Source organism: Vulpes vulpes, chromosome 2, assembly GCF_048418805.1.
Source record: "Vulpes vulpes isolate BD-2025 chromosome 2, VulVul3, whole genome shotgun sequence".
NCBI classification, from domain to species: Eukaryota; Metazoa; Chordata; class Mammalia; order Carnivora; family Canidae; genus Vulpes; species Vulpes vulpes.
The window spans coordinates 73,599,046-73,621,905 of NC_132781.1; the positions used below are offsets into that span (position 1 = coordinate 73,599,046).

General features: G+C 34.2%; 1 pseudogene; it reads right to left on the reverse strand.

Moving 5' to 3' along the window:
• Positions 1 to 4,075: 4,075 nt before the first annotated feature.
• On the reverse strand, positions 4,076 to 4,697 carry LOC112923615 (peroxiredoxin-1 pseudogene; annotated as a pseudogene).
• Positions 4,698 to 22,860: the final 18,163 nt, after the last annotated feature.

Here is a 22,860-nt window from a genome sequence, read left to right on the forward strand (position 1 = left end):
TGGTTTGTAAAAATAAGGAACTTTTTCCAGACCATAGAAATTTCAGTCATAACATTTTTTTACATCATCCTTCACTCTAAACCTGGTATGTACAGACTAGGAAACACACGTCCTTGATTAGACAGAGCAGATGTGAGCATCAATATTCACCTTCAGGAGTCTCTCCTGAAACTCATACATCTCAAAGGCTGGTGTGCTCTGACTCACGAAAGTCTAGATCCCAAAATATACAATTGTAGAGATTCCCATTCCCAATTGAAAAGATGTAGGACGAAGGAAAAAAATCTCAGATAATCACATAATCATGTTAAGAGAGATTCTCAGTCAGATCCAATTCTGTCAAAACCAGCCAAGAGGAATTCGTCATTTAAAATAATGTAAAGTCAGCCTCCCTTGAGGTGTGTGAAATAATCTGCACAGATTTGTTTAACCTCTCTTTCACCATCCCTGATCTATGAATAAATTTTATTAGAATTAGCTAAAATTAGAATGCCACAGTGATTTCTTTACTTCTTTTCTTCTTAGGAAGTTTTGCAGTCACACAGAGCTTGGCAGAGAACTTAAAGAAACAAGAGCAACTGCAGAGAAAAAAATTTAAGAGAGAGGTACCTAAGCTTAAAGCCACTGAATAACCTTGCATGAAGGTAGGTCAGAGGTGCAGACCGATCAGTAGAACAGCAAATTGGTCAAGTCGATGAATAAATAGGTACATATGTTTGCAATCATCAAATCTTCCTTATTATAAAGTAGGAAGAGTGAACACACAAAAAAAGTGTTAATTTAATTTACTAAACTTATTTAGTACTCATTAATCAAATAGATATTCATTAATTTCTATGCATGCACAGGGCCTTCTACTAGATAAAGAAATGTAGTGTTGAACAAAAAAAACTGAGTGTGTTTTTCCATAAATATTATACTTTCAAGACAAAAGACTGAGGGAAAACAAACGGCACACAGGCATTTGTGCAAACACACACATGAGGCAGTGAAATACAGATATTAAATATATGATATGCATAAATATAAGTGTGTTAGGGGCATAAGATATATAGTTGTATTAGGTATGATTGTATATGTATATACGTGATATATGTCATATGTACATATACGTGCATGTATGTATCCATGTGTATTTAACGTATATATATAAGGCATGTGTCCCTATATTATAATATGTATCAGGTAGTAACAATTCCAGTGATGAAAAATAAAGCAGGTTAAAAGAGATTTGGGGTTTTCTGTGGACTGGGGGTTGGCTTTTTACAAAGGAAAGTTAGAAAATCTTTTGCCGTGACGTGATTCCATCACAGAACTGGGTGGAAGATATTTCAGGGCCTATAGCGGGACTATGTATACAATGTGGAGAACTTTTGATTTTTGTCCTGAGTAATATAGGAAGCTGTTGGAGAATTCTGAGAAGAAAAATGACACAGACTGTAGAAGCCTTCTGGCTGCCTTGTGGAGAATAGGGTACAGGGCTGAAAGTGCAAACTGGGAAATCATTTGGGGACCATTGTGATAAATAGTCCAACCAAGGGAGACTGGTGACTTGGGGAAGGCCAAGAGCCTTATCAATTTCGTACCTGTGAAGTTTTTTAAAGTTCTGAAACTTCAGTGTTCACTACTGTGGTATAGCATGTCATTTTATCTCATCTGCGCTTCCTTTATTCCCTGGTTCAAACCAATACCCTAAGATATTTCTGTCTCTCTATATAATCCCTTAAATCCCTAGTGCCGAGATAACATTTTTTTTTTGTAAACTATTATCTAAATCAAGCCATATGGAGCTTACAATATTTTAATAATATCATTTCTAAATGTTAAACATGTAATAATGGTATGATATTTGGAGGTAGAAATAATGGAAAATTAAAAATCATATTTAATTTGACCAGTTCTAGGCATTAGTGTTCTTTTGTTCTATATACATACACATTTATGTGTATGACTTTCATCACTATACATATAAAATGTTGTGTTCTGATTTCTCACACACCGATGTATATATTTATGGAAACCTGTATATATTTTAACACCTCCTATTCTATTTTGAAAAACAAAATTATGGTTTGCAATATTTATTTATATTTATATATCATTCTTATATTTTTGACATTATTTTATTCACTAAATATTTACTGAGTGCTTACTGTAGACAGGGCTATTCTTGGCACCTGTAACACATCAGTCAACAAAACTTAAAAAACAAAAACTCTGCACATATACACTTTATACTCCCATGCTAGGAAATTTCTGATGAATAATAAACATAGTAAATGAATAAATTGTAACAGTATGTTAGAAGGTGATAAATGTCCTAGAAAAAATGGCACTGTACAAAAAGGATTATAGTAGGGCTGGAGTAAGATGTGGTGGCCAGAGTTGGTCTCTTCGAGAAGGAATTGCTATTTTTTTTTCATTATAAAGAAGCATGTGCGTCTTTTGTTCATAAACTCTTATCTAAAATGTGAATTTTTTTCTTGGATACATTCCTAGGAAAGGAATTAATGGATTTAAAAGAAAGATTTTTTTAAACCAACTTATGCATATATCAGCAGTGTTCAAGTTATTATTCGAATGTTCCTTGATAACTATTAATCCTTAATCACTTTAAATACTTTATTAATATTTAACCACTTTGTTTTCAGATTGTTAATACTGGCATTTGCATTCCTTGAATAATTTTGATGTTCCCCCAAAGATGTTAAGAATTCCAATTTACTACTTGGTAAAATGACAATTTTGATATTCCTTGCTTCCTTTTCTCTCATATTTTATTTTTCTAATTTTGGCATTAATCTGTATGCCCCTCACCCCTTTTTTGCAGGGAGTTCTGAAGAGTAGAATTAAGAATTTTTAAGACTATCTATTTATTTATTTGTTTATTTATTTATTTATTTATTTATTTATTTATTTGAGTGAGAGAGAGAGCACGAGAGAGCCAGGGAGGAGAGGAGGAAGCAGTCTCCTCTCCCTGAAGAGGGAGCCCAAATTGGGGATTCCATCCCAGGACCCTCAGACCATGACCTGAGCAAAAGGCAGATGCTTAACTGACTGTGCCACCCAGGTGCCCCAAGACTCTATTCTCTAAAACAGTTTTAGATTTACTGATGGGAAGGTGAAGAGATTTCCCATACATTTGTCCATTTCTGTTAGATGGGTATTAAAGTTTCCATTATGGCAGTGGACTCATCTATTTCTCACAGTTGTATCAGTTTCTGCTTCTTATATTTAAGATGCTATTATTAGGTGCATATTCAATTTTCCTACCCTGAAGTCTGCTATGTCTGCAAAACAGCAACTCCCGCTTCCTCTGATTAGTGCTACTATGGTACATCTTTTATCACTCCTTATTTTAACCTGTACATATCTTTGTATTTAAAGTGGGTTTCATGTAGAAAAAACAGCTGATTCTTGTTTTTCATTCTTTCTATCTCTTTTATCTGGTGTGCTTAGACCATTGATATTTAAAGTGACTATTGATATAGACAGATTAACAACTCTTTGCCCTTTCTATTGTTCATATTTTTGTCTTCCACCATTTTTCTCCTTTTTGTAGTTTTAACTGAGCATTTTATGGGATTGCATTTCCTCTGCTTCCTTACTATATCAATTATATTTCTTTTTTAAAAAAAGATTTTTGTGGGTTTTTTAAGTATTTGTCCTAGATTTTGCAATATACATTTACAGCTAATGCAAGTCTGCTTTTAAATAATCTATGTTGAAGAAAAAATCTATGTTGTTTCATGGGTAGTACAAATAACTTATGACAACAAAATTTTCCTAATTCCTCCCTCTTGTCCTTGTATTTTTTTTTCTCAGTTCAAGTTTAACAGAAACAACAAAAGATCAAAAGTGATGCCTCGCTACTGTACATATCAGTTGGCCTGCCCCATAGCACAGCTCAGACCATTCTCTCCAGAGGAAGAAAGGCTGGCCTCCCCAACCCCTACAGGAAAGGGCTGTCTTGTCCCATACCACATATCACATCTGCAGAGTCTAAAGTCTTGTTTTAACATGACAATAGTACAAAAAAAGATTCTGTTTTCATGGATGCCCACTACAGCCCGGCCCTAAAATGGCGAGGCGCTCACTTCTGCTTAGAGAAATATTCTTTGCTCTTCTGGACATCAGGCTTGATGGTATCACTGCCAGGCTTCCAGCCAGCTGGGCATAATTCCCCATGCTTGTCAGTGAACTGGAAGGCCTGAACCAGTCGCAGAGTCTCATCCACAGAGTGACCAACAGGAAGGTCATTTACAGTGATCTGCCAAAGGATACCTTTATCAATGATAAAGAGGCCCCTGAACAAGATGCCTTCATCAGCCTTTAAGACTCCATAGTCCTGAGCAGTGGTATGCTTGGGGTCTGATACCAAGGGAATGTTCATGGGTCCCAGTCCTCCTTGTTTCTTGGGTGTGTTGATCCAAGCCAGGTGACAGAAATGAGAATCCACAGAAGCACAATCACTTGACAGTTGAGTTTCTTAAATTCTTCTGCCCTGTCACTGAAAGCAATGATCTCAGCGGGGCACACAAAGGTGAAGTCAAGAGGATAAAAGAATAATACAACATATTTTCCTTTGTAGTCAGATAGGCTGAGGTCTTTGAATCAGCCATCTGGCATAACAGCCGTGGCTTTGAAGTTGGGAGCAGGATGCCCAATTTTGGCATTTCCTGAAGACATCTTGCTACGGGCAGCTCTGAAGAGACTGACCACCGAAGACCAGTCAGGAAGAAGACACCTTGTCCTTGTATTATTAGTATCATTCATTTCACTTATACATAAGTATACATATGTGCATAAGTATACATAATTGAATATAATATCACTATTATTATTATAAACACATTGCTAATTGTTGGGTTAATTAATAAGGTAAATTAAATAATAAGATAAATTGAATTCTATCTTACTTCCATTTATTCTTTCTCAGATGCTTTTACTTTTTTTATGTAGATCCTAGTTTTTGACTTACCTAATTTTCTTTCTCTTAACGAAATTCTCCTAACTTTTCTTTCTAGGCAGATGTACTGGCAAAAAAATTCCTTTAACCCTTTTCTTCTGAGAAAGTCTTTATTTCTCCTTCAATTTTGAAGAATAATTTTACAGGTACAGAATTCTAGATTGGTGTTTTTCTTTTTTCAACCTTTTAAATATTCAACTCTCTTTGCTTGCATGATTTCTGAGAAGTCAGACATAATTCTTATCTTTGCTTCTTTATTCATAAGGTTGGTTCTTCTCATTTTTCTTCTTTCAACTTTTTTCTTTATCTTTGATTTTCTATAGTTTGAGTAAATATGTCTAGGTTTTGCATCTTATAATTTTAAAAATCCACTTTATACTTTCAATAATTTATCTGTAAATATTTTTTTAGCTCACCTAACCTGAAATCTTATTGTAGAAAATAATTCAAATTAATTCAAGAAAAACAGTGACTTTTCTAAAAAAATGACATAACTAGGGTGGAAGACATCTATAATATGTTGATGCCTACTCTATTTTGCTTCCCACTAAAAGCATACAGAATGTGTTTCTTCATTTGAAAGTAAAGTAAGAAGCATACAGGAAAGCATTGTTTTACTTTATTTTTCAGAGATTTTAGATAACAATCTCACAAATAGCCGAAGAATCTATGCCTATTCTAGAAGTAAACCTTAATCATCAATCTCAATATTAGTGTATTAAAGAAAAGCTTGCAATATTATTCCATATCATTCAGAAAATTGGTTTGGTTTCACTGAAATGCATTATCTTTGTACTCATAAATATCAGAGGCATTAGTAGGTAATGACTTTAAAAAAATTGACAAAATATTTTATTTATAGTTACTTATTTCAAAATGTAATAGATAACCAGAATTGTAATTCATTCCTTGATTATATGTAGCCACACATATTATTCAAAGGATAATGCATATATTATTTGTCTCCTAAAGAGTACTGCATTTCTTTTAGCATAGAGAATATCTGATACATAGTATGAAGCACTTGACATTTGTATTAAATCCTCTTTGGATGACTAAATGCTTTTGTTATTCTTGTCAATATTATAAATTATAAAATTTAATAGGGCCGGACATATTTAGCTCAACAAAATGGGGCTTCAATTGACTTTAAAATATATAACTTTTGTTTGCAATTAATTCTAAATCTTCCACAATTAAAAGTACCACCTTCTTTATTTTCCTTTAAGGTATCAAGTGGTATCTGCTTTTTGGGTAAAAATATAAATGATAAGCTATTTTTTTTCCAAAATTCTTCATCAATATAAGGTCTACTTGCTGAGACAATTTTTAGAGTGGCATGAAGAATAGAACAGTCACTAGCAAGTCGTTTCTCTTTTATGGTATGTGTTGTAAGTATTTTTGACTTAATTAGGAAATTTGAAGAGTGTTCATTTATTTGTATGGCTCCTTTTATCAAAGGAGACAATATTAGAAGATAGTTTCCATTTGTAAAAGGAGCAGTAAGTACACAAAATTTTTAGTAAATATTCTTAATCTGAAGAATGAATTGGTACTTAATTGTTGAAACAATTGTGCATGTATAAAGAGAGAAAATTATGTTACGTAATTATTTATATACATTATATATTATAGAGACACAGCAAGGTAAAGTTTTATACAGTTACATAATTAATTAGTATATATATATATATATATGAAAATATGAGAAAATACTTTGCTGTGTTTCCTCAGAATCAAGTGTAAGCAGAAGGGGACACATTTTGATTTTCTGGCACATCATTTTTACATATGGCTGGCCTATTTACTAACTTTGATTGCTTTGTTGTTTTTTTGTTGTTGTTTGTTTGTTTAAGTTATTATGCTCACTTTAATTTAAATGAATGAGTTTTTAAGGCTCAGTCAATCAAAGCAGAACACCCTTGCTAATGACTTTAGGGTTAGAAAATCAACATTGATGTTTGAACCAACCACATCTGCAAAATTTTCAAGGAATTTTAAGTCTCCAAAGAATGCCATTGGAACTACAAAGTAATAATGGAAATAATCAGAAACAACCACCTTATGTTTTTCAAGAGGGCACATATTTACAATGATAATGGTGGGTTTCCTATGTTTTGGGTACTATTCCAAACACTTCACACGAACTGAATCATTTCATCCTTGAAAGAACCCCATGATATACTTGCCATCATTACCTTACAGGTAGAGAGCAAAGCAGAAAGGTTAAATAAGTTAAATAACTTGCCTATGATCTCAGAGCAAGCACACTCTGGAGCTTGACTTGGATTCCCATCTGACTCTGCAGCCAACATACTACATCATTGTGGTATCTGTTACTGCCTCTGTATTCACAACTACAGAAATGTGATCATATGTGCACCCTATAGCTAGATGAGAACAGCTGCTTCATGTGCAGTGATAGATGCTAAAGATTCGATAATAGGAGTCTTGAAGATACTGGTTTCTTTTTTTTCTTTTAAAGATTTTATTTATTTATTCATGAGAAGCACACAGAGAGAGGCAGAGACATAGGCAGAGGGAGAAGCAGGCTCCTTGTGGGGAGTCCAATGTGAGACTGGATCCTGGGACTCCCAGACCATGCCCTGAACCAAAGGCAGACACTCAACTGCTGAGCCACCCCGGCATCCTGATACTGGTTTCTTATGAGCATATAAGTCACTAAGAGTAAGAGGAGTTATATTTTTAGAATGACTAAAATGTAAATAAAAATAAATGTCTACTTACATTTTAACGGCTAGATCAAAATTATAGGTGAAATGTACATAGGATTTTTTTTTAACCGAAGTGACCAGTTCTTTGGTTTTCTTTTAACATTCTTTGATATGTGAAAATTTGGTCTGAAGAGGAAAGGACAAAAATATTTCAACAACGATTTCTCCAGCTTGCATCCCCTTTTTTCAAATTGCCTTCAGGTCTGCCTAGGCAGACCTTTCTTTTCTTCCACAACATTTCTTGATTTACTTGCCCATCTTTGACATACAATAAAATTACTATAGCTCATTTTAGAGTATATAGGTAACTGAAAGTGTCCATTATGGATTAATAAAATTGAATTATAGTTGAAATACTTTTCTCAAAAATTCCAAGGCAAGTTAGTGGCAGCGGTATAAATCTATCAAACATACAGGAAAGAAATAGTATTGATTGTTTTTATTAGGAGAGAACATTTTGCAACTCATATTATTGGTCCAGTTTTATCTTGATACTAAAACCAAATAAAGACAGGGGGTGTCTGGGTGACTCAATTGATTAAGCTGACTCTTGATTTCTGTTCAGGTCATGATCTCAGGATTGTAAGATCTATCCTCACATCAGGGGGAGCCTGCTTAAGATTTTTTCTCTCTCCCTCTTCCTCTGCTCCTCTCTGCTAATGCACTCGTTTGCTTTCTCTCCCTCTTTCTCTAAAAAATAAAAAAAGAAAGAAAAGAAAAAAGAAAAAGAAAGATAAGCAAGAAAAGAAAACTGAAGGGTAGTATTCCCAAAAAGCACAGAAGCAAAAATCTATGATGAAATCCTAGTAACATATTCAGCAATATTGCAAACATAATAAATTGTGATAAAGTGAAGTTTAGTTAAAATCAGAAAATCAATTAATTTAATTCAGTATATTAATAGACTATTAAGGAAAAGTCATAGTCATTCTAATGGATAACAAAGAAGACTGGACAAAACTCAACATTCATCCATGAAAATAGTCTCATCAACTTCATTAACTCAGCAAAGGGTTTGCCATGGGCTGAACTGTGTCCCTTCAAAAGACTGAATCAAGAAGAAACAAAATTTGAACAGATGAATTAAACAGTAAGGAGATTGAATCAGTAATCAGAAATCTTCCAACAAAGAAAAGCCCAACACCAGATGGATTCATTGTTTGAATTTTGCCAATACTTAAAGATGAATTAACACCAATCCTTTTCTAACTCACTTTTAAAAATTGAAAAGGAAGAATCACTCCCAAACTCAAATGCCAGTGCCACCATAACTCTGATAATAAAGCCAGATAAGGACAACACAAGAAAGAAAATCATAGGTTAATATCCCTGATGAATACAGATTCCAAAATTCTCAATAAAATACTAGCAAAACAAATTCAGCAGCACATTAAAGGACCATATGCCTTGATGAAGTGAAATTAATCCCTTAAATGCAAGGCTAGTTCTACATATGCAAACCAATAAATGTGATGTGTTACTTTCATAGAATAAAACATAATAGTCATATGACCATCTTCACAAATGCAAAAAAAGCATTTGACAAAATTCAACATTCATTCATGATAAAAACTCTTAGGTTAGGGAAAGAAGGAATATCTTTCAACCTAATAAAGGCCATATATAACAATCTCACAGCTGATATCATATTCAATGGTGAAATGTTGAAAACGTGTCCTTTAAAATCAAGAATAAAGCAAGGGTGCTCACTCTCACCACTCCTATTCAACATGTTCTAGAAGTCTTAACCAGAGAAATCATGAGATAAAAAGAAAGAAAAGACATCAAAATTATAAATTAAGATGTAAAATTGTCTCTACTTGCAGATCATGTAATTTTATATGTAGAAAATCCTGAAGAGGGCAGGCCTGGTGGCGCAGCGGTTTAGCGCCGCCTGCAGGATCCTGGAGACCCTGCATCAAGTCCCATGTCCGGCTCTCTGCATGGAGCCTGCTTCTCCCTCTGCCTGTGTCTCTGCCTCTCTCTCTCTCTCTGCATCTCTATGAACAAATAAATAATCTTTAAAAAAAAAGAAAATCCTGAAGACTCCATCAAAACACTATTAGGTCTAATCAATGAATTCAATGTTTCAAGATACAAAATTAACATATTAAAATCAGTTGCATTTTTATACTCTCACAACAAATTATCTGAAAGGAAATAAACAGTCCCATTTATAATAGCATGAAAAACAATAAAATATATAGGAATAAATTTAACCAAAGAGGTTAAATATCTCTACACTGAAAACTACAAGGTGATAAAAGAAATTGAAGAAGACCAAGTAAAATGGATACCCTGTATTCATAGATTGGAATAAATATTGTTAAAAGGTCTGTGATAAATAATAAATAAATAAATAAATAAATAAATAAATAAATAAAATGTTTGTGTTACCCAAAGCCATCTACAGATTCAATGCAATCTCTATCAAGATCCTAATTGCATTTTTAAAACAGAAGTAGAAAAACAATCATAAAATTTCTATAGAACTACAGACAAAGCAATCCTGAGAAAGAAGAACAAAGTGGGAGGCACCACATTTTCTGATTTCAAACCACATTACAAAGCTATAGTAATCAAAACAGTATGGTGCTGACATAATTACAGACCTATAGACCAACAGAACAGAACCTAAAGCCCAAAAACACTCCTATGCATATACAATCAACTGATATCCGACAGAGTATCCAAGAACACTCAGTGAGAGAAGGTAATCTCTTCAGTAAATGGTACTGGCATAATTGGATATTCACATGCAAAAGAATGGAAAAAAGACCCCTCTCTTATACTACTCATAAAAAAAAAAACACTCAAAATGGATTCAGTCTTAAATTTAAAACTTGAAACCATAGGGTAGCCCGGGATAGCTCAGCGGTTCAGCACCGCCTTTGGCCCTGGGTGTGGTCCTGAAGTCCCAGGATCGAGTCCCACATCAGGCTCCCTGCATTGAGACTGCTTCTCCCTCTGCCTGCATCTCTGCCTCTCTCTCTCTCTCTCTGTCTCTCATGAATAAATAAATAAAAAATATTTTTAAAAAAACCTGAAACCATAAACTTCTAGAAGAACACATAGAGGAAAATCTTGCTGTGGATCTGAACAATGTGTTTTTTTTTTAACATCACCCTAAACCACAAGCAACAAAATAAAAAATAAACAGGACCACATCTGAATGAAAAAGCATCTGAACAGAAAACAAAATCAACCAACCAACCAACCAACCAAACAAACAAAAAACATCAACAAAACAAAAACGTAACTTATGGAATAGCAGAAAATATTTGTAAATTATATATGTGATAAAGGGTTATATCCAAAATCTATAAAGAACTCAGGCAACTCAATTTCAAAAGAAGAAGTAGAGGAAGAGGAAGAAGAAGAAAGAAGAAGAAGAAGAAGAAGAAGAAGAAGAAGAAGAAGAAGAAGAATGAAATAAAATAGTCCAATTAAACATGGACAAAAAAACATTTTTCTAAAGAAGATATTTGAATGGCCAACATGTTCTCAACATGACTAATCATCAGGGAGTTCAAAGCCCAAATGAGGTATCACCCCACCTATTAGAATGGCTACTATCAAAGAGACAAGAGACAAGTGTTCGAAAAAAAGGGAAATTTGCATACTGTTTGTGGAAATGTAAACTGGTCCAGCCACTCTAAAAAACAGTATGGATGTTCCTCAAAAAATTAAAAATAGAGCTGACATATGGTCCAGTAATTACAGTTTTGGGTATATATCCAAAAGAAACAAAATCCCAGTATGAAAGGGATATCACCACCACCATGTTCATTGCAGCATTACTCACAATAGCCAAGACAGAGAAACCACTTAAATGTCCATGGACAGATAAACAGAAAAGAAAGTATGTGTACACACACACACATTGGAATATTGTCCAGCCATTCATGACAACACAGAGGGACCTTGAATGAAGTAAGTCAACCAAGTACTGTATAATCTCACTTACATATGGATTCTAAAAACAAAAAAAGACAAAGACAAAAGAAAAAATCAAACCCACCATGCTTCTAGAGGCTCAGGCACTGGAGAGCTGGAAAGATGATGCAACACAAACCCCACTGGGTGGGGGTGGGATGGCAGGGATAGTAGGAGAGACAGAGAAACTGATGGAAACAGAGATGGAGCCCTCAGTCTGTCCCTGCTAAGGAGACAAAGCAATGCCACCTGCACTGCTAATGGTGCAGGGCCTGCTGGGAGCAGCAAGGTCAACTCCAGGCTTGCTCAGGCCAATAGAAGACACCTAGAAAGTCTCCCATTTTCCCCAGGAACATGAGTGTGGCCCGGCTTGTCCCCGTTGAGTTTCTGAGGTCTCGACCAAAGCCTGGTGAGAGCTGAGGCACAGTGGGCAAAGCTACACAGGGTGTGTGCCACCTGCTGAGCTCCCCAGCTACCATCCTGGAGTGGGAGAGGGGAGAGAAACCTTAAACAATCATCCATTATCTTAGAGCGGCCACAAATACCTGGAAGGGACTGTTCTATTCCGGAAGTGTGTCTTCCAGCCACATGAAAAGGAGTACCCTAATGAACAGGTTTACTTTTCTAACCGATTCCACTGACAGTGGGAAAGTGAGTGCCACATTTTATTAATTATATGGAAAATAAAGGAGCCATATTTTCATGAAAGGCATGATTGTAGTGTGTTCTGTTTTGATCTCACAAGGCACAACTTGGGTTAAAAAATATATAGAAATGGGGATGCCAGGACGCCTGGGTGGCTCAGCGGTTGAGCATCTGCCTTTGGCCTAGGGCGTGAACCTGGAGACCCGGGATGGAGTCCCACATCGGGCTCCCTGCATGGAGTCTGCTTCTCTCTCTGCCTGTGTCTCTGCCTGTGTCTCTGCTTCTCTCTCTCTCTGACTCTCTGTCTTTCATGAATGAATAAATAAAATCTTTAAAAAAAAGAAAAGAAAGAAAGAAAGAAATGGGGATGCCTAGGTGGCTCAGTGGTTAAGTGCTTGCCTTCAGGTCAGGGCGTGATCCTGGAGTCCAGGGATCGAATCCCACATCCAGCTCCCTGCATGGAGCCTGCTTCTCCCTCTGCCTGTGTCTCTGCTTCTCTCCTGCATGAGCTCTGGGTCTGTCATGAATAAATAAATACAATCTTTAAAAAAATAGAAATGTAGAATAAAAAAAATGTTTAAAAAGCTTAATCTGGAGGAAAAAAATCAATATTTGGTATACCTTCTTCAAGAAGTACACAATTGGATCACAAAATTGGGGTCATGCTGTATATACAATTTCCTGTCTCAATTTTTATATTAATGCTTTATTTTGAGCACTTTCCCAATTCCTTAAATATACAATGGCTCTACCTTGACTATACTCTTCATCTTCTTTGTCCCCCCCCCAAACAACAAAAACAACCTCATATATTGAAGTCCCAATCTTTAGTACCTCAGAATATGAGGTGCATTCGCCATATTTGAAGTTGGGCCTTTATAGAGGTAATTAAGTTAAAATGGGGGAAATTGAGGTGACCCCAATCTGATTTGTGTCCTAATGAACAAAGGAAATTTGGACACAGAAATGTGCAGAGGAAAGACAGTGAATTGATACAGGGTAAATATGGAGAAAGTCGAGCAGATCCATCCCTCAGTGACCCTATAGAAGTCGCTGACCATGTGGACATTGAGAGCTTGGATTTTTTACATTCCAAAACTGTGATTAAATAAAGTTGTTGTTTGAACTATTCATGAAGTGGTACTTTCTCATAGCAGCCTTAGTAAATTAATATAGGCATACATGAAGAACCTATAATTAGTGTCACCCTCAATGGTGACAAACTAATTTTTCTGTAAAATCTGGAATAAGACAAAGATGTCTACTCTCTACTTAACAATGACAATGGAACCCTTAGTACAATTGAAGCTAGCAAAGGGTATAAAAGTCATAGAAAGAAAAAGAGAATACTCTCTTTATTTACAGGTAACACAACTGTGCATGCAAGCAACCCTGAAATATCTACAAAAGAGCTATTAGACCTAATTCATGAATATAATAAGGTCACTAGGTATAAAGTCAATATAGAAAATCAATTATATTTGCCTACACCAGCAATAAGCATTTGGAAGTTATATCATTTACAATAGCATAAATTATAAAATATGCATGGATAAATTTACCTAAGTATGGGCAAGACATTATTGAATCTGCAAAACATTGTTGAATATGCAAACCATTGTTGCAAGAGTAAAAAATACATAGATACAGATGAAGAAATATGCTATATTAATAGACCTAATGATTTTACAGTGTTAATACTTCAATTCTCCAGAAATTAATGAAGATTTAACAACATTCCAATTAAAATTTAATTCTACTTTTATAGAAATTGTCAAATATTTTCTAAGATGTATATGCACATATAAAAGAACTAGAATAGTTAAAAAATTAGCATAAAAATAGGTATTTATTTAGAGGACTTACTCTTCAAGGCTCATTGTACAAGTTCAGTCATTAAAACAGTGTGGGATTCAAAAAGGATAGACATACAGAGTAGTGGGACAAAAATAGACAATTGAGAAATTAACATGTACATATTAATCCAATGATTTTTACCAGAAATGCCAAAGTCTTACAATAGACAAATGATTATTTTTCAACAAATGATACTGAATGTAACTGAAGAAAAAAGAAATACTTAAAACTGAAACTTAAGGTAAATTATAAACCTATGTATAGGTGGTGGGCTTCAAAAATTGGAGCAGATGAGTGCCTGGGTGGCTCTTGATTTTGGCTCAGATCATAAACAGGCTTGTGAGAACAAGCCCTTGTTGGGCTCTGTGCAGTAAGGAGTCTGCCTGAGATTCTCTCCTAGAACCTCTGCTCCTTCCCCGATATGCATTCTCTCTCTCTGTCTCTCTCTCTCAAATAAATAAATAAATAAATAAATAAATAAATAGAATCTTCTTAAAAAATTGCAGAACACTTAAGGAAAAACAAGCCAATGTTTTGACATTGAGTTAGAAAAGATTAGAATGAGATGCCAAGAGAATAAGCTAATTTAAAACAAATATAAAATGAACTTTATTATTATTATATTATTATTATTATTATTATTATTATTATTATGGTTTTCAAAAGATAACCTTAAGGAATCAATGAGCCAAACACAACTGTGAAATTATATTTAAAAATATAAACAGGTAAATATATGATATTCAGAACATGAAAAACATTTAAAACTCAATAAAAAAAAGGAGAGTTAGCCATAAAAGACTGATATTTAACAAAGAAAGTACATAAAGAGTAACTAAGTACCTAATATGTAATTAAAAGTTTAATAATTAGGAAAATTCTAATTGAAATGCTGATGAGATACCACTACATGTCTCAAATAATAGTTAAAAGTTTTAAAAATACTGGTAAAACTAAGTGATGGACTGATGCAAAGCAACAGATATAGTCATACACCGAAAAAAATTTCAGAAAAGATCTATTATGTTCCACAACTGTTGAGACTGGGATTACTTCCTGATATATCAAAATATATCATGCATGTGCTATAATTTTACAGTGTGTTATTTGTTCAAGGGTGATTACATCTATCTACAGAATAGAATACACAATAGAGAAACAATTATATTGCACAAAATAGTTCATTCCATAAAATTATAATAAATCAGTAGCAATAGATAAGGTCACTCATTTATGTTGATGGGACATTTGAACTGCTATTTCAAGGGACACCTGGGTGGCTCAGCGGTTTAGGGTCTGCCTTTGGCTCAGGCATAGTCCCAGGATCCTTGGATCAAGTCCCACATGGGGATCCCTGAAGGGGAGCTTCTCTTTCTGCCTAGTGCCTCTCATGAGTAAATAAGTAAAATCTTTTAAAAAAAATTGACTGCTATTTCATGAAAAATTGTGCTAAGTCAGTTCCGCACATAGCAAATTAAATATCAGGTATTAGTGAATAGTAAAATACTAACAAGAAGAAGGAAGAGAAGCACAAACAATAAATTCTGGATGAAAATATATGTAAATATTTGCTCTCAGGATATAGAAAGATTTCTAACCAAGTGAGAGATAAAATACAAAGAGAAAAATAAATCAAAGGGTTTTACAACATAGGGATATATTTGAGATCGACTTCCAAAAATACTTTTAAAAGCAATGGAAAATCTAGACAAAAAAATATGTGTGTCACACTTAGAACTATTCCCTTAATAAAAAATGGAGACACAGAAAGATAAGTGGGAAATTTAAAAATACTTAGATATTAAAGAACATACTTCTCTATATACCTCTGATACTTAAGACTTTGACTTACTGTATAGTTAACAGTAATCAAAATAATGTGGTATTAGTCAAAGAATAGATAAATAGGTCAATGCATCAGTATGGAGAGACCAGAAATAGACTCACAGAGGTATAGTCAACTGGTTTTTGACAAAGGAGCCGAGGCAATACAATCAGGTGAAGATGGTCTGTTTCATAAATGCTCCTGAAACTCCTGGACATCCACATACAGAAACATTTAACATAATCATAGATCTTACACCCTCACAAATATTAACTCAAAATGGATCAGAAACCTAATCGTAAAATGCAAAACTGTGAAACTTCTAGAAGATAAGAGAAAACCTAGATGACCTTGGGCATGGCCATGACTTTTTAGATGCAACCCTAAAACATGCTGCATTGGACTTTATTAAAACGTAAAAGTTCTGCTCTGTTAAATTTATGTCAAGAGAACGAAAAGACAAGACATAGACCAAAGAAAATATTTGCAAAAGAGGTATATGATAAAGGACTATACAGAATAGGTCCAAAGTGCACAAAAATTCTTAAAATTCATCCATAAGGAAAGGTACTATCTAATAAAAAAGTAAATTGAAGACTTGAACAGACACTTCATCACAGAAGATGTACAGATGGCAAGCAAAGTAGTGAGCTGTTTAACATTGCATGTCATTAGGGAATTATAAATTAATAGAGCATTAGGAAAAAAAATAAAAAAAATAAATGAGCACTGGGGAATTATAAATAAAAACAATCTGTTTATACTACCAGGAAACTATTAAAATGGCCAAAATCCAAAGCACTGACAACACAAAATATATTGGTGAGAATGTCAAAGAATAGGAACTCTCATTCATGGCTGGGGGGAGTACAAAATGGTAGAGCTACTTTGAAAGAGAGTTTGCCAGGTTTTTTGTTTGTTTGTTCGTTTTTTTTTTTTTTTTTTTTTTTTTTTTTTTTACAAAATTAACCATACTCTCATCATTCAATGCTACAATCCCACTCCTTGTTATTTATCAAATGAATTGAAAACTTAAGTCTATAACATAACCTACAAACCTGTTTATTGCAGTCTTATAATTTATAGCAAGTTTCAAACTTGGAAGCAAACAAGATGTTCTTCAGTAGATGAATGGGATATGTGTAAACTCTATAGTCTTCACTCCATTGTGCTGAACTCAATTGAACTCAATTGAACCTAAAACTGCTCTAGAAAATAAAGCTTATTAACTAAAAACATATTTATATACACATATTCTTATGAAGGATTATACCTTCATGACTGTGGAGGAACTGATTTTAACCCAGGACTCAAAATGTGCCAACCGTCAAGGTATAAGATCAATAATTGGACTAGAGTCAAGTTAAGAAATAATTTTTAGGGACGCCTGGGTGGCTCAGTGGTTGAGCATCTACCTTTGGCTCAAGGCATGATCCCGGAATCCGGGATTGAGTCCCACATTGGTCTCGCTGCAAGGATCCTGCTTCTCCCTCTGCTTGTGTCTCTGTCTCTCTCTGTGTGTCTCTCATGAATAAATAAATATATTTTTAAAAAGACATTTTTTAAAGACAGAACTAAACGTGATAAAATTTAACTCACAGCATGGGAGAAGATAGTTTAATATAAAACCTCAAAAAAGATTTGTATGTAGTCTATATAAAGTAATCTTACAAATCATTAAGGGGAAATAAAAAGCTGAGGAGAAAAATAAGCAACCCAGTTGAAAAAGGGTTCATGGTTGTGCATTGACATTTCACCACAAAGGATACTCGATAGCCAAAACACATGTAAAGGTCCTCAACATCAGTACCCCTGAGAGAAATGTCAATTAAAAGTATAATAAAACACATCCAAAAAAATAATAAAACACATCCACATCTACTAGCATGACTAATACAAACCATATAATTCTAAGGTATTTTATAAGCCAGAGGAGCAACTATAACATTCACACATTTCTGGTAACAGTTTAAATTGGAATCAACTCTTCAAAAGCTGCTTTGAATTATCTTCTATGAACTAGTAATTCCTCTCTGGGGCCTATACACCAAATAAATGCTTAAATATATTTCCTAAAATATGTGCATGAGAATATGATACTAGTGTAATAGTATTAGTAATAGCCAAAAAACTGTAAATATCCAAAATGCTAATCAAGAACCAAATGGATAAATTGTGGTATCATCATATAATAAAATCCTATAATCAAAAACAATAACAGATTATTGATAAGTGCAATGACATTTTGAATATCAAATGTTAATTAAAAGACAGGTACAAAAAGAGTACCTTTTTGTTTTCATCTATATAAGGCTAAAAAGAAAGAAAATGAACTGTTTGAAGGTAGAAGTAAAAATAATGGTTACCTTTGGGGAGGCCAGTGACTGTGAAAGGGAATTAGGGGAGCTTCTGGGGTGATAGTAATATGGTGTGTGTGTGTGTGTGTGTGTGTGTGTGTGTGTCTATGTGTGTTCTGTAATCTCAGTGATTGCACAGGTGAGTTCCCTTCCAAAACTCATCAAGCTGTGACTTTGTGATTTGTACACTTTTCTATATTCATTTTTATAACAAAAATGGTACCTGAATAACAAACCCTAGCTCAATGTAAAACTGACAACCTATACAAAAAATAGATTAAATAAAGAATTCTTCGAAAAGCAAATACACAATTATAGTGTATTCTGTGTCATCTATAACTCATACATTTTAAAAAACTGAATCGAATAAATTTCTTAGCCTAAATTTCATATTACAAAGAGTTGAAATCTTGGGTGTCTCCCAAATATACTTGAGATGAATAAATTTGGCAAATAATAAAGCATATAGACAAGAGAATTACATTAGTATTTATAAAAATATAAATAACCATTAATGTATAATTATGTTGCTCCATAAGGCATGGGATATAGGCATACTGAAAACTCAGAGATGGTTTAAGGATTTTTGTAAATACTCTGATGTTCAGTAGTCTTCCAAGAAGTGGGAGGCTCAACATTTCCTACATATCAGAAGAACCAAATTGTTTAAATTCCTCAAATAGACATCTCTACATTGAATGACCTTTGGATAGCAACATATAGCATTTGTTAAATCAGGGAAAGTTAGCTTTTACTATTTTCCACTTACAAAATACTCAAGTATTAGATAGCCAGAGTCAAATGGTAACATTGGATATTTCCTACAAAATCTATGGACCCCTTATTCTATGAGGTTTTGGGAAGTAAGGGATGACATTAGTTAGAACAACTTTTATAACTATACAGCATTTTGTGTCATGAAGTTACAGAGCAAATATAAACAATGCTTTACTGAATTCTAAAACCCAGACTTCCTTCCAATTTTCATTCTCCACCATGCTTCAAAAACATCCATTCAAATACTTAATGTTTTTTTGTGAGTTAAATGTCTTCCCAATATTCATGAAATGAGCTTTAGCAGCATAAACTAGAATGCATAAATTAGTTTGTGATTTATGTAAAGTACAAAATAGCAAATGTTTTCTAAATTAGGCCACTAGTCTCTAATGTAAACATATTAAAATGCTGAAAAAAACATCCATTTTATTCAGTGTAATGAAAAGAACATTGTTACTATATTTTGTATACAATTTATTATAACTCAAAGAATAAATAATTCCTTAGAAAGAGATGCCATCTGAAAATACAGTAAATTATGCTTCTAATTTTTTATATATATTGCAATTAAGCATGAGTAAAAAATGTCGGCTTTGCTCAAAATAGGGTAGAAATTATTGTAGCAAGTTAAAGTACACGTGTAGCTGAAGAAGTTATCTGTTTTTTTTTTTCTTCATGAATGCATAACATGGGTGTTACTATCTATCACAAACACAGTAGCTAATCTTTTTTTCTGTTAAAACATGCTGAACAAAGGATCAAGAGACCTAGCATTCATGAAGCATTTTCCGTTTATCAGGTCCTGGGATATAATTAAATGTTGTTTATCCGGTGTAACAATCTTACAATAAGAAACTGATATTCATGGGGAAAAAGTTATAATACAAACATCACGCAGCTAGAAATTGATCGAGCTGAGGTGTTAAACCATTGTCTTTCTGAATACAAATCTCACATTTTTCCCCAGTGTGCCATTCTAAATTTTTACACTAAGCTCCTACTAAGCTAAAACTCATTCATATTACTATTGGCATAAAGTTAGTGAACTGGCCTCACAGTAGACATCCAGGTTAAAAAAAAAAAAAGTTCAAAAAATAGATTCACATAATCAACTGATTTAAAGAAACAAGTCAATTCCAGGGGAAAGGGTTATCTTTAGAGCATATAATGTGGAAAAAATGGATATACATAAGTAATAAAATGATTCCCTAATACCATAAAATATATTTAAAAATTAATCAGAGACCTAAAGTAAGAACCACGATAAAAAAAAAACTTCTGAAAGAAAATCTAGAAGAAAATCTTGGGGATCTTGGTTTTGGGAAATAATTTCTTCAACTGTACATAGAAAGTATAAAACCTAAAAGAAAAGTGGAAATTGAACTTCACCAAAATAAAAAATAAGGCTTTTTCTTAAAAGGCTATACTAAGAAAGTGAAAAGGAAAACCAAAAATTGGGAGAAAATACTGCAACGCGTAGAGATGATAAATAACTCTTGCCAATTACATAAAGAAGTATCATAACACTAATAGTGAATAAATCACCCTGAGATCAAACCTCACACCAGGCTCCCTGTTCAGTAAGGAGTCTGCCTCTCTCCCAGCTCATGCACTCTCACTCTCAAATAAATAAATAAAATCTTAAAAAAAGAAGAAACTTGCATATTAAAACCATACAGAGCTACTACTTCATACCTACCATAGTGACTGCAAAAGGAAACAAAACAAAAAAACAAAACGAAAACTTGACAGCACCAAGTATTAGCCATGACTTGGAGCTATTTAAACTCATATATTTCTTGTTTTTTAGTTGAATCAATTTGACATGTAACATTGTATAAATGTAAGGTGTACAGCAGGTTACTTTGATACATTTAGATATTGTAAGATGATAGCCAATGTAATGATACCTATAATATAGAATAATAGTACAATATTATTGCCTATATTCACTCAGTTAAGCATTGGCCTTCAGCTCAGGTCATGGTTCCAGGGTCCTGGGCTTGAGCCCCACTCCCAGGGTCCTACGATGGAGACCCATATTGGGCTTCTGGCTCAATGGGAAGCCTGCTTTAAAAAAAAAAAAGTGTTTTTTTTTTTTTTAATATATAGACAGGGAAATTTAGAACTTGAGAAATTGTTGCTATGAAGTTGTTTCAATCCTGAAAGAAAACTTGTAAAGTTTCAGAGAATGTTACCACAGCTTAAACTTTTTCCTGTGATTATTTAATTGTGTATTCTGTTCTATTCTAATGAGTAATGACTGTATTATTTCCAATTCCATTTCTGGCAGGGTGCTGGACTAGATATTATTTAAAAAAATGACTCCTTTTACAATGCAATTAGAATATTGATATCCCATAGCACAATTGCACATGTATTACGACAGGAATGTGAAGATGATTTCAAGAAAAAGAAATGAGGCAGATAAGAAAAAGGTAGAGACTGCCTACCTGGGTGGCTCAGTTTGTTAAGCATCTGCCTTAGGCTCAGAACATGATCCCATGTCTTAGGACATGATGGAGCCCCACATCGGGCTCCCTGCTCAGCGGGGAGCTGGCTTCTCCCTCTCCATCTGCTGTTTCCCCTCTTTGTGCTGTCTTTCTCTCTCTGTCAAATTTAAAAAAAGAAGAAGAAATCTGTAGAGACAGAGAAGGAATCTGTAAAGAAGAAAAAAACAGGGAGAGGAAAGAAGAGGAGGGAAGGATGAAGAGAAAAAGTGAATCAAAATAAGAATGAAGTGAGCAATAAATACTCAATTTGGGACTGTACCCAGAAGAAATGTTGAAACCCATAACTAGAGCTTCAGACTATTACAGGTTGCCTGGACTTGGCATCCAGATGAAACCAGGAATCTAAAGCAACATTACATACCTATGCATAGCAGCAAAGACAAGAATGAAGCAGGATAGGATCAGCCTCCCTCTCACTTATTGAGCTCACTTATTTGGCATATGCAGAAATTGGACAGCTTTGGTGAATGGCATTGGATTACCAAAACAGGTGGTGACTCCAATTACAGCTGCTGTTCCAGATTTTGTCTCTTTTATCGAGCAAATCAACATAGCCCTAGCACATGGTATGCAACTAATGAGCTGGCAATGCTTTTTCCTTAATGTCATTTAGCATAGCCTACCAGAAGCAGTTTGGATGGACAGCAGAAACGTCACTGTGTTGCACAGTGCCATGTCAGTTCTCTCTCTGTCACCATCCAGACTGGAGCGAATCTGATTGTTTTCTTTTTAAGATGTTATTTATCAATTTGAGGAAGAGAGAGAGAGAGAGAAAGAGAGAGAGAGAAGAGAGAGGCAGAGGGAGAGAAGAGAGAGAATCCCAAGCACACTCCCTGCTGAGTGTGGAGCCCAACATAGGGCTCAACCTCAAGACCCTGAGATCATGACCTGAGCCTAAAGCAAGACACTTAACTAACCAAGACACCCAGGTATCCCAAAGCTGATCGTTTTTTTTTTTTTTTTTATTTCACAGGATATCTTGGCTTCATGAATGGCCTGATGCTAAATGAACCCATGAGAGGAAGTAGAAAAAAGTCTTCATATACCATATGCATGACAGAAAATGAAATATACCTCACAAATTCAGACTTCCATCTCAGTAGAATTTCTTCAGATCCAGTGTCTAAATCATATTAAGTTATTCCTTTGTGATGAAAACTATGATAATGGTGTATTTAGTAAATACACCATTTACTAAAATAATTTAGTAAAATTTTACTCAATTTACTAAAGGAATTTAGTAGAC